Genomic DNA, 14,265 nt, shown 5'->3' with positions numbered 1-14,265 from the left:
TGACCCATGATAAGACTAGATCCTGATCATGGGTTTAATAGCCAACAGGAAGGCAGGGGTGGATTTTGAAAGGACAAAGTATCCAATCCAATTTCGGAGATGAAGATCTTATCGATTGTCACATTATAGCATTTTAGGGATTGTTATCTCCTGATTTACCTACAACAGCAGGATATTTATTGCCATCCAGTCAGCAGCTGACCCAACTCCAGAATCCTATCCTTAGAGTCTACTACCTAGGACCAAGTCTAGTACCAGGTGGCTTAGATTAGATTCTCCAGAAGCAGACCCAGAGGCAGAGCCATGTGGAGGTGATTTATTAGAAAATGTTTCCAGGAAAAACTGATAAGGAAGTGGGGACATGTGACCAGGAAAGAGAGGGGGCCAAAAGAGAGTGTATTATCAAGCTGCTTCAGCCCCCCCATGGAATCTCAGAAAACAGTTTAGGTGAACAGGTCAAAGTGTTCGTTAGTGACAAGGGAGTTGGAGTATTATTCTGCCACAATCAGTCAATGTCTAGGACTGCACCTGAAGTGACATGAATCTGGCACTTCTGGCTCTCTGTGCAAGCAGACAAACAGAGTTCTGGCAGCCAGGGCAGCCCTCCCACAAGGAGATGCATGTCCTGGCCATGGGCAGAAAAAGCACATTGGGAGCTGTGCATAAGCATTCTAAAGAAATCAGAAGGGATATGGGTGGAGCCCTGACAGCATCTGCCATTATCATTCATTTATAAGCATTTATTAGAAGGTTCACATACAACTAGGGTAGCATTCCTATAGAGGAGAGATTCTATCTGTCAGCTTTTCATGTATTTGACCCCCCCACACCATTTATATTATTAAAGTTGACTACCTTTACGATAAACTTAAGTGTGTACCAGTTTTTTTCTTCTCCTTAATCAAAGTTTGTTGTAATGAGTAATCTACATGAAATTAGAGTCCTACACAAAATCATAGTGGGCAGGTTAGGAACAGAACTGAGCCTCATCTACTTCCCAGTGAATTGCTGAATGAAAATAATGATCCAAGAAAGCTAGGAGAGAAGGGTCAGGCACATATCTTTAAGCCCATCTCTTCTCTCCTCTAGCTAGGTTGGTCTTAGGTAAAGAGTTTGACGGTGAAGATATGGCATGTCTACTTGAGGTTATAACATTGTTATTTTGTAAGTATTGGATTCAAATGATCTCTTTTGTTATGAGAAAATCATGTTTGTCATATGAAGACAGTACCTCTTACATTTTGAATTTTAATTTAAATAGCACGTTGCCTTAAAAGAGAGACACACTGGTATTCTGAAAATGTAAAAGGAAGAGATGTTAAACTACTAGTGTGAATGAGACTTTGAGTGTGAATGAGTTATTATAGCTAATGAACAGTGGACTTGCATTATGCATTACTGTTTCTCTCATTTATGTATATCTGACCATCTTGGTGCTCCTGAAGGAGAACAAGAACAAAGGGACAATCAATGAGATACTGATGACTGGAGGTCAATTGTACAAACCCATTTTTCTTCTTTTATTTTATTTTTATATTTAAATAAGCACTGGGGAAAGAATTTCAAATACCATATCTTCTTGATGGATAAAAGAGGTTTTCATTCTGTGCTGGCTCAGTGAGTGGTCTCTTGGGTCAAAGCAAAACCATCTGTTACTTCTGTCTTGATTTTCACAGTTGAATGTACACCTTGTTACATAAATATAATCTATGCATGTATTCTTAATAAAATGACACCCTATTTATTTAATGGAAATTCAGGAGGTGACAGGTAGCTGGCCAGCCACAAGATCAAAGGAGAGCTTTTCATTTGGCCTGAAGCTTCTTTTTTCTTGTCTAGAACTTGGCTTTTTAATTTGTTTATAAAGAAATGTAATGAATTCTGTTTTTGTTTATTCTAATTCAGAAGCAGAGAATGAAGGGTATCAATGGTTACTTTTTATAAAAGTGTTATCTCATGCTATTTCATTCTCTTTTACTTCCTGCTCAGGTATTCAGGTATTTAAGAACTCCACAAAGATGCACTCATACCCATAAACTATAGAAGAAAAACCATGAGGAAAATTTATTTTATTGGAAAGCATGCCTTTCCCTATCAGACTAAATATTCTACTAGAGTTTTTCAAACAGTATACATATTGTTGGCAAAAATAATTTTTTAGTAATTACATAATTTTTTATTTAATATAATTATTTGAAATTGTGATTTTGTCTATGTAATAATTAAAAAATATTTTAATGTATGAGATTATATACTTAACTAATAATTCTTTTAAGTTATTTCTAAATTAGGTAATTAGATTTTGATCACTTATATAAATGACTAGGATATTTCATTTGAATTTTTGTTCTCTCTCCCCAAGTTTTCTAGCATTATTGAGATCCCTCGTTAAACTCTACATGGAAAAGCTAACCCTTTCAAAATAATTTCTTCTCACTCTATTCTTGGCTTTCTTCTAGCCCTTCCCAGTGGCTCTTTTTGATAGTTCTCAGAAATTCCCATGTACCCAGTAAACATGAGGTTATTCTTAGTATATTAACAGTTATTATCATGGGAGAAGAATAATTTTAATATTAATAAAAATGATTTCCACTCACTGCTGGAATAAATTAGTTTATTTTTAAAAGTTGGTTCAATGATTGATATTTATAGAACATTAATTTTTTTTAAAGGCAAGTCTGTGTGGAGTCAGGCACTTTTTGACTTCTTTGCTTCCCCTTCAGAATAAGAACCCAGAAATTATTCTGCACATGAAATGGAAACCCAGTCTCATTAACGACCCCCCCCCAAAAAAAACCCCAACTACTAATTTTCTAGTATGCTTTGCTGAGTCAAAGCACTTGAAAATGATTAACAAATAAAATCTTCAAAAGACTCCCTTGAGAGGTAGGTAAATGTTTTCTTGCTCATTGTTTTAGAGACTACATTTCAGGTTACTTGCCAAAACTAAAAGGTCATTGTTGCTCATGCCAGGAGTGCCAATAATCTTCTGGTTGCTAATCCAGTTCTTCTATGATTATCATTAGAGTTTGATATAAACTATGCCTGGCTTTGTATTTGGTTCAAGTTAACAATGAAATTTCTTGTCCCATTTAAATTATTTTATAGTTAATAGAATTGTAGAGTTGGAAAGGTCCTTCAAAATAATCTACTTCAAGTTCTTTTATAGATGCTAAAAAACTGAAGCTCAGGGATGTAAAACCCCGCTCAGGTCTCAGTCTTCCCACTAATAGACTGTCCTGCCAAGATCTGATGGCCATGGCTTGTTAGGGAAACCTGCCAGTAGTTGAATAGATTTTCCAAGAGGTGCCATTAGATTTGTAGAGTAGTGCGTAATAAAGGAAAAAAAGGGAGAGAAGATATTCTATAAAGAGAAAGAATTTGCAAGGGGGGGGGGGGGCGTTGTTTTATTCTGTCTGGTTTCTAATTAGACTTTTTTCTGTGCTGAATGACACCATGCCCAAGAAAACCCATGTTCTATTTCTTAGAAAAATGCCTTGGCTCAGAGCCATCCCCACAGTTATCCTTAGACATTCAAAATGTGCAAGAACTAAACACGTGTTTAAAGAATATTTGTAATATTTCCCTTTAAAAGTCAAGTGTGGTAGGAGGCAAGAGAGAAGGGAGAGGTTGTAAGGGAGAAAATATGAGTGCAGATGTAGCAAATAAAGGGCAGATTCACATGAAGATGTGTTCTGGCTTCCCAAATATGGCCTGCTCTGTGCTGCTTGAGGGAGACACACCCTCTGGAAAGCCAAACAGCACTCTGAAAGTCTCCCTACCTTTCTGTAATAACATTTTAAGCAACTTCCAGACTTTTTCTGCACTCCAGGGCTCATTCCAGTTGCCCTGAAAGATCTATTTTAATATTTACTAGTTATCTGGAAAGTAACATGTTTCAAACTCAACTTCTGATCTCTGAAACCTACTTCTCTCAATGTCCTTCCAAGCCCAGGAAATGACAACTTCATTTTTCTAGATACTTAGGCCAGGGGTCTTGCAGTTATCCTAAAATCTTCTATTTTCACACATCATATGCATTTTATCACTAAATCTTATTGATCTATATCTTCAAACCTGAGGGATCTTGATCCCCTGCTTAACTTGCTCTTCTCAGATTATAGACATGATTTATTTGCTCTTTTACTATGAAAATTGGGAAAAGGAGTACCAAGAGTGGCCCTAGTGAATTATTTGTTTGTCAAGCAAATCCTTCCCTTTCTATGTTGTATAATGAGCAAATTGGCCTTCTCTGGATAATCATGGTCAATGACCAAGGATGGTGTCAACTTTCCTTATGTGCTGCTTACTTCATTCAAGGAGCTGAAAATGACAGAATGGGAGCTATCACTTAAACTTTAAATTTTTTTTGAAATATATCCTACTAGAAATAGTCTACATATCTATACTTCCAGGGCTCAGAGTTGTGGGAATGGAAAGCAGAATTCCCCAAATGGTTACCAGGATGGATGTTAGGTAGAGCTACTTTTGCTTCTATCCTCTGGTTCCCAAACCCATTTATTCTATCTATTGTGGATAAAACACCATATGATGGCTATTGGCATAAGGTGTGTGCTGTACCCAGAAGGATGGCACTTTAAAATTATGGCATATTGTCTTTAAGCTTGAACATCAGTCATGCCTTCAAAAAAGATGTTCTAACTTCTGCTTCTAGCAAGATAGAATAGTAAAAACAATATTTACCTTCCTTATGAAACAAAAATATGAAGTGAAATATGTGAAACAATAATTTTCAAAATTCTGATGTCTAGCGATGAAAGAAAGTGATCCTTGAGATACAGGAAATAAATAAGATGAGCAATATAATTCCCCCAATTTAGTGCCTTGATAGAGTATCTAGGTCATGGCACAGGGAAAGGGAACTGAGGGTCTGCAGACTCTCTGAGTTGAAGCAGTGTACTTAAGAGTCCAGTCAGACCAAGGCAGATAGAATTCATAGGACAGGAGACCCAGAGAACAGAGCTTCACAGAGATAGCACTGTGGAAATCTTCCAAGGGTGACTTGCAGATTATTAAAAACCATCCCAAAGTGCCAGAGAGAATAATGTCTGGTGCTCACATGGGGCTGGTAATAGTACTTGCTCACCCCAGCCAGACTGAAAAACTCCTAATTAATAGGGGATTAGATAGAGTGCTCAAAAAGGTATTGCCTTCGTAGCAGGGAATAATTAGCTCTAGACTGGCCACTGTTCTGGACCTGTGAATGAATCATAAAAGCAAGCCTAGAAGGATCAAGTTGTTTCAAAGTAACTTAACTGCAGCCTAGAACAAAGCTCAAGACAACTTAGAGGAATTAAAAATTATCCAAATTCAAAATTAACCCACTTTACAATACAGGAGATGCAACCATTGGCACATAACCCTGGGAGTCACTTTTCCTGTCACACACCACCTTATCAGGAAGCTGCCACCCGTCAGAGCTATGGAACAGTCTTGCCTGCCTTTCTTTTCTTTCCTTCTCTCTTCCCTCCTTCCCTACCTCCCTCCCTTCTTCCTTCCTTCCTTTCTCATATCTTTTTGAGGTATAATTGACATATAATAAACTGCACATGTTTAAAATATACAGTTTGGTAAATTTAGACATATGTATACAACTATGAAAATATCACAATCAAGATAATAATAAATCAAGGTAATAAGCAAGATAATCATACCCAAAATTTCTTCATGCCACTTTGTTATTCTTCCCTTCTACCTGTCCCTGCCCCCCCAAAACAACCACCAATATGTTGTCACTATAGATTAGCTTGTATTACCTAGAATTTTAGATACATGGAACCGTGTGGCATGTGTTCTTTTCTGCCTGGCTTCTTATACACAGAATAATTATTTTGAGACCTATCTGTGTTGTTTCATGTATCAAAAGCTTGTTTTTTATTTTATTGCAGAGTAGTAGTATTACATTTTATAGATACACCACATTTTCAATTCACCTTTTGGTAGCCGTTTCAGTTGTTTTTAGTTTCATTTACTTAAGCTTTAGTGTACGAGTGTCTTTGAGGTGGAAACTGAAGTGACTGATTCGAGGCCTATATTCTAGTATAGGTATGTAGTGCTATACATTTCACTCCAAACACTCCAAATACTTTTCTAGTGACATCCCACTAATACATGTTTTTTCATTTTAATTCAGTTTAAACACTTTCTAATTTTCCCTTTAATTTCTTTGACCCATGAATCATTTAGAAATATATGATTTCATTTCCAAATATTTGTGTACCACAATTTCTTTTGAATGTATAAAGTGATCTAGCTTCTTGCTTACTGCCCATGTGTTATGCCCCTGGTGTTCTGTTAACCAGCTCCGTAACATTCTCTTTTTTCAGGACCCTGTGGCTGCTATTTCACCTTTGCACTCATGATAATTGGCTGACTTTGCCCCTGATGTATGTGCCACTACCTGGTCTCCAATCTTTCAGGATCCTCTTTATTTCCACAGCCATCAGTAAGCCCAGTTCTGTAACCCTATCTCCCATTTTTAGTGCTGAGCCTGCAGAGAAGAGTCACCTCTGAACTTCTCTATGATGTGTGGCTGCTCTGACCAGGGCGTTCCTTAGTGTTTCAATAAACAGAATATTCTTTAGGGTTTCCCATGAAACTTAGTGTACTTGGGTGTTCTGGCCCTCACAAGGATTTCCTCTCTAGAATTCCCACTTCTCCAAGTCTTCCAATTTCTTCACTAATGGGTGGATCATCTACTCCAAACATTCAAGATCCATCCTAGAATGCTGTCTTCACTGCCTATCAGTGTTTGCCAAGGTGTTAAATTCTATATAAGAGAAGATTGTTCTATATTGATTAACTCTCTCTTATCCTACTTCATCTTCCACATCCTTGGGGTCAAGTTCTATAATCTTGCTATGTTGGTAGGTTCTTTGGGGGCATAGCGTCTCTGCTCCCTTAGCAGGCCCAACGCATTTCCAATCTTGTTCTGCTGTGACTTAACCCAAGTTGTTGGACTGGGGTCAGGGGGGTGAGAGGGCAAATCACGAGGAAGGTGCATGCAGAGGCCTCTGCATTGCCTTCAGTCAAGAAGGGAACACCAGTTTTTAATCTGGGAGAGTGAGCTTTTCTGTAACCCAGAGTACTTGGGGGGAACATTGTAATTCTGATGTCCTCAAGTGTCAGAATCCCACTCCTTTCTAACTAGGGCGCTGATCTTGGCATAGCTCTTTTAGCATTGAATATCCAACCTTCTCTGCTGTTCTGCAGCCCTTATGGGAGTCTCTTTGTATGCTTCTAAAGAGGTCTTCTGGCTTTCACACTTTATCTTAACTGTAAATCCTCCTCAGTCTTTCATCATCTTTCTCTGATGCCCCCATAACTCTCAGCCACAGCTGTCAGATTCCATCCAAACTCTCAAATGCCTGAAATTTCCACTTTTATCACCAATGTGTTTCCTTCCTCCATTATCCAATTCCCAGGGACCACTGGTGAAAGCTGCATTAATCGCATAGCTATACTGTACCAAGGACTTTCAGTATTTCACCTGCCACCAGTGGTGGGTCTTTACAGCCAGTGGATCAGCAAGTGATTCAGTTCCAAAATCTCATTTTAGAATCTACTTTTTAAGACTTTTCCAGGAGCCACTTTTGTTAGTCTTATGTCTCAGGAAACGATGAGTTATAGTTTTGCATACAGGTGGAGGTGGGTTAGCGGAGAATGTTCTTGAGAACATTTGTGAGAGAGAACAAAGTGGGATAGGGCAGAGGAGGAAGTGAACTGAGATGCAATTGCAACAGTGGCCTTAGTAATTACACAGGACTTTGAAGCGGGGATGGCTTTTCACACTTGGTGACACTAACTTGATGTACACTGTCTCCATGGAGGCAGCAGACCTGGAACAGAACTATGAACACTCTATCAGGTGGGTCACTATCTTAGGTGAGCCTTGGGTAATCGTGTGTGGAGGACCTTAGCTATGAGCCATTGGTGAGTACCATTCCAGGCAGGAGAGCAAATGAGACTTTTCTTGGTCCTGAAGTGTGGTGGTATCTGGGTGATATACCATAGCATCCACTGTAAACATTTTAGGACTTTTGACCCAAGTAGGGACTTTGCTTAATATTGACAATTAACATGAAATCAATACTCTTTGTGAAGTGTTAATCAGCTATAAATTCAGATATCACTCATCCAGTTTATCTTATATGCAAGGATATAATAAAAGACTTAAATTGTAAATTGGATCTCCAAATGCCTTGGTGAAATAGACTATGTCTTCCATTTCTCCATCATCCCTGAGTAGAATTCATAGTGAGCAATGAAATGATATTGATGTGCATTGATTTATCAAACTCAAACACTCTGGAGCCTCATAAACCGTCTATTGAAGAATTTATCCTAGAAGTTTGGTTTTTCTAGGGATCAGTGCATGCTTGCTGATTTCTAAAATCCTGTCTTATTGTGGATCTAAGAACAAGTAGAGGATACTTTATTTCAAGTATTTTGTCACTTTTTCTTCTCTAAAATTCCTCAGAGATCATTGATAATTATTATATTTATATCAATAAATTCTTTTTATGTCTAATACTAGTGCCAGACTTTTTCTCCTCTCTCTCCTTTCATCATTTTGGCTATGTGTACTCTATTAAAAGGCTTCCCACCATCCTGTAGTTAGGCTAAGCTCCTCTTGCTGCCCAACCTGATTTTCAATACGGGGATTTTTATCTTGTCATGCCTACTTAATATTTGGAAAATTAAAAGGAAAGATATGGAAGCTATCACTTATTGGACTATTGAAAAATGGTGCATTGTAACCCTTGTGGTGAATGAACTATTTAATTTCTTTTACATTAGGATGAATGCATTCAGCAAAGCACAGATTCTTTCCATAATATTGAGAAATACCAATGGTAAGCCTACCATGCAGAAGAGATCTCATCCTCAAAAGATATAGAAAGTCCTACACATACAACTAAGCAGTGGTCTTGAGAAATCTTTCCAAATGAAAACACTGAACAACAATTTGTATTTTTTTTTTTTGATATAGAAATCATTATTAGCTCTTATTGACCCCTGAATTATGATATGAAGGTGAGAGTGATTGCATTTATGGATGGTTTGGGTAATAGTTTCTGAAAAACTAAGTGGCTCATTAATTAGAATATTGGATATGAAAAAGCTTAGCAGGTTACACATGTTATAAAATGGCACTACTGAAAGACAATTATTTATCCCATTCTGAAAAATGCACTGTTTTACCTACCATTTCTTTCAAAGTTCTGGAGGAACATATTTTGTACACCAAATTGGTCTAATAGAGTAAACAGTTTAGCATCATAACACCTAGTTTAATATATTTACTTATTGGTTAATACTTTTCAAAATTAGAGTTACAAATTGTGAGTGTTGTACCACTATAATTATTTTTTGCATCTTTAATTATTGGCTTTAGCAGGAGCTTCCCGGACTTCTAGATTACCTGCTCCTTCTAGCTATGGCCAGTAAGACTGTGGCATTGCCAGTCTTACATAGCAGGGGAAATTGAGTTTCTTTCTTCCTTTATTCTGACTTTAGTCCTGAAGGGACTAAAAAAAACCTCTTCAGTTAGATGAATATATCTTGCATAGAGCTGTGGAAATTTTCACACATCAGGAGAAATCAGCAATATGTAGTGGTGAAAGCAAAAAACAAACAAACAAGAAACCCCCCAAAATGGTTACTGCTAAGTGAAACTTAAAGGAAACACACCCCAATGTTTGTGTAGGCTAATGAGTGAACACAGACTCTGGGGTCCCAAACACACCATTTTGATGGATTATTATGCACCATTTGTCCACACTGACAAAATGATTAGCCATTTTCCATCTGTGAATCCATGACCCCAAACAGATGAAAGGTAAATATAGCTATGTTGACAAACGGCTTTGTTGTAAAATTCTGGTGCAAATGAAGGCATTAGAAGGGGGAAAAATCTGTATGGGATAAATTCATGTCAACTTTATTGTCAACCACCAGGACAACCTTCCTATTTTTTGAAAGAATGATACTATGGTATTAATTATTAATTATGTGTGGAGGTAAATGGGAAAGATACTTAGAGTCAGAATTTTAGGATGAAATAGATGGGTAATAAGAAGTAAAGCAGGGCTTAGTCTCAGGTTGGAAATAATTCAGCTCATCACCAGTAAAGTGGGTTAACATGGAAATGATTCTTGACTCAATATCTAAGAGAACCTTCTAATATATTCTGGCCTTGAAAAATCTTTTAGGTTCTTCTATTATACTTTTCCACCCCAGAGAGGAACAAATATAGATTACAAAAACCTAAGCTGACATTCTTCTATGAGAAACTGTTGAGATGAATAATTTTCTCTTATTTTTTATTGTATGTCAAAATATTAAATCCTAAGAAATTCATTTAATAAGTGACAAGATAGTTTGACCCTTGAAATGTGGGTGAATTACAAACTGTAGAAAACTAGGTAATTAAACAAAAAAATGACAAACAAAAAAGAACCCTAAAGGGTGAAAAAGATAAAGGGGTTCAGAAGTACAGATTAATAGTTACAAAATAGTATTGGGGATATAAACTACAGCATAGGAAGTATAGTCAATAATATTGTAATAACTATGTATGGTGCCAGGTGGGTACTGGAAATATCAGGGGAGACACTTTGTATGATTGTTTAATCACTATGCTGTATGCCTAAAACTAATGCAAAATAATATTGAATGTAAACTGTAATTGAAAAAACATGCACCCTAAATGTAAGAACATTTACAGGGGATGAAATAGATCTTGCCTCAATAATCTTAGAATTTATGTGTAACCCATGACACCATAAAAATGTTCCCAAAATGATAATAATAGAAACAAGATGGGACATTTCATGGTTTCTACTTTTCTCAAAAGTGATTAGAGTATAGTCCTTAGTTCTAGTTATTTTAAATATTAGTGTTTTCCAAACTTTAGGATATATATGAATCATCAGAAGATCTTGTGAAAAATGCAAGATCTAATTCAGCTGGTCCAAGAGTTTGCACTTCTAACAAGTTCCGGGATGACCCTGATGTGGGAAGTCCAAGGATGAGACTTTGAAAAGCAAAGATTTAGAAAACTTGGAACAACTCAGAAGAGTGTCTAAGAGATATTTATTAACAATTGATCAATTAGATCTGTGCGGAAAAGTAATGACTTCTGGGAAAAATAATAAATGTGCCAAAAGAAAGAAAAATGGATAATAAGATGATTAAAGCATACATAGGGCTCTTAGCAGAGTTTTCTTATTCCACAGGTTGCATAGTTACAAGTGAGTTTCCATGAGGGCTGAGAGCACCTATGTAATATCTGGAAGAATTTTTGACAGTGAGAAGTGCTGAATCTTAAAAAAAGCTTACTCAGTGAGGCCAGGCAATATCCTATCAAGAGTTTGGGATGATTTAAGAATGCTCCTTCCTCAGGAAAGATGGATTTTTTTCAATACCTCTTAAAAACTTCTCCTGGGTAGATACAGGCAGAATTGCCATATCAATTTGGTAATTTTAATATGTTTATATTTAAAAATCATTTGGGAGCCAATTTTAAATATCAGAGCTGATAGCAGACCTCATTACAACACCATTTTTAGCTATGCAATTTACTTATTTTGGTGACATTAAGAGATCTCTCTTGGAGGAAGATATTTATTAGTTTACTTTGCTTTGAATGTGCTAGTCCCTTTAAGCTTCCATTCTCTTATTTTCCCAATGGTTAACTAGAGAAAAGGTAAGAAAACATATATACTACTTGAATTTATATGATTTTTAAAAATAAAACTTCACAATTTATGAGAGAAAAGTCCAAAATTTAGTCCCAATTTTTAAAAGTTCAATAAAAGAAAACAGAGAAGCAGATGTGGGAGAAGAGAGAGAAAGAAACAAAGAAAGAAAGAAACAAAGGAAGAAAGAAAAAGAAAAAGAAAAAAGGGAGGGAAGAAAGGAAGGCGGGCAGGAAGGAAGGAATGAATGTAGGAAGGAAAGAAGAAAGAAAAGAAGGGAAAGAAAGAAAGAAAGAGAAAGAAAGAAAGAAGGAAAGAAAGAAAGAAAGAAAGAAAGAATGAAAGAAAGAAAGAAAGAAAGAAAGAAAGAAAGAAAGAAAGAAGGAAAGAAAGAAGGAAAGAAAGAAGGAAAGAAAGAAGGAAAGAAAGAAAAAGAAAAGAAAGAAAGAAAGAAAGAAAGAAAGAAAGAAAGAAAGAAAGAAAGAAAGAAAGAAAGAAAGAAAGAAAGAAAGAAAGAAAGAGAAAGAAAGAAAGAAAAGAAGGTAGGAAGGAAGAGAGACAGGGAAGAAGTGAGAGAGAGAAAGGGAGAGAAAATGTTGACAGTGAATAGTGTCATGCTTGGTTAAATTCTTAGGTTCATTTTTGCATCCTTCACAGCAAACCCCCTTCTGTTTATTTTCAAAAGAACTTTGTGTTCAAATTGTGCTTTGAGAGTTGTAAAAAGGAGTAAGAAATCATCATATTGTATTTTTTCTGCAGTTTATTACAGATATTCCCTAGGATCCTTAACTTGATAGCACTAGTCTTTATGGCCAAGTGTGAAAAAATAGTCAATAAGAGCTAATGTACACAGTACTTTCTACTTGTCAGCCCCTTTTCTATGTGTTCTTGTATACCAACTTGTTTAATAGGTATAGGATATGAGCAATCTTCAGTAATGAAATAAAAAAATCAAATACAATATAGTCATGCTTAATAATAATAATAATAATAATAATAATAATAATAATAATAATAAAAGAATGTGAGGAATACTTAAGATAGGTCTGTTTTAGGTCCCTGGTGAACTTCAGTGGCATTATGGCTAGAAGACAATTATACACAATGGTGCTATAGAAGAATTGAAGGCAATTGTAAATATCAGAGCTGATAGCAGACCTCATCTACGACATCATTTGTATGGAATGAATCCAAATGTTTCCAAGTACAGTCCAGCAATGTATTAGTAATGTCCCTCACTATAGGTCCCAGGGTAAATGCTGGCTGGCACACTGGAGCACCTAGTAAATTCATTCAAGTTGTTCAGTATATATTTCTACCTCAATAATTCAACAAAGGGATGGATACATTTTTGGAAGTATTTTTAAAAAATGGGTGGTAACCCTCAGAACAAAGACTAGTTCCCTTTTCTCATGTTCTCTTCCTCCTGAATCCCAATACTATGTACCACTGCAATTTATTAAAGGTTAACTCATAGTTGAGATAATTCTTCTACAAAGTGATTAAGACCTATACTATGGATCTATATGTAGTTATAAGACAAAGCTATAATTAGGTAAAAATTAAAATGACCAGAGAAAAATTCCATTGCCCTAGAACGTAAGAATAAGAAGGACTGAGTCTTCTTGTAAGTAGTCAAGAAGGAAAATTCATTACAATTTGGGGGTTCACTTCTCTTTTAATGTCGGGGACAGTAGGACTTATACTCTCATCAGTGGAATTAGAAGGGGAGTTTGAGGGGAGGGAGAGAGGCATGGAGGAGCACCTGCTCTCAAAGGCACTTGAAAGGCACCCATGCAATTGTATGTGGAGGTGCATCTGTGCACTGAGAGGCAGTGATGGATGACACATTGCAGACAGGCTGATTGAAGGGAGGTAGATAACCAGAAACACGTCAAAAACTCGCATCTCAGCTAGAGCTCCTCTTCTCGCTGGCTATCTGCTTTCAGTCAGCTGGGAGTCTGATTCAGGATTTGAAGAAAGGCTGAAAGCCATTCCCTAGGTGTCAATACCAGCTATCCCAGAAGGGACCAGGTGCTTAGACAAACATTTCAATTATAAAGCTCTACCTCTAAGTTAACTGCTAAATTTCAACAAATAAAACTTGAGTTTCTAAGCCAAATTAAAAAAAAATAGATCTTAAAAAAAAAAAAAAACTTATTTGAAAAATTAGCCAAGTGCCTCAAAAGTCCCACTCTGGAGGGAAAAAAAGTTATTCCTCACAATTAACATCATTAATACTTGCTTAGTTGTGAAGTTTCAATGCCTGTTTAATTAAAGGGATTTAGAATCTTCCAAATGCATACTCTCTGTGTTAAAAATAATAGCTGGAGAATATTTTGCCACCAGTATGTGGGTGGTAGGAGGAAGTGGAAAAAATAAAACTATACAATGCCTATTGATTTATTAATGAGTTCCATCTTCTTTTTGGAATGTGGACCACTAATTACATGTGTGTCTAATCACTCAAGAGACAGACACACTTCATTATTTGCAAAAGGGAAACTTTACAAGTGGCACTTCTTAAACTATTCTCCATCCT

Source organism: Furipterus horrens, unplaced genomic scaffold (genome assembly GCF_987537825.1).
Source record: "Furipterus horrens unplaced genomic scaffold, mFurHor1.1.pri manual_scaffold_1, whole genome shotgun sequence".
Lineage (NCBI taxonomy): Eukaryota > Metazoa > Chordata > Mammalia > Chiroptera > Furipteridae > Furipterus > Furipterus horrens.
The sequence above is the reverse complement of the archived record's forward strand: the minus strand, read 5'-3'. Positions refer to the sequence as shown.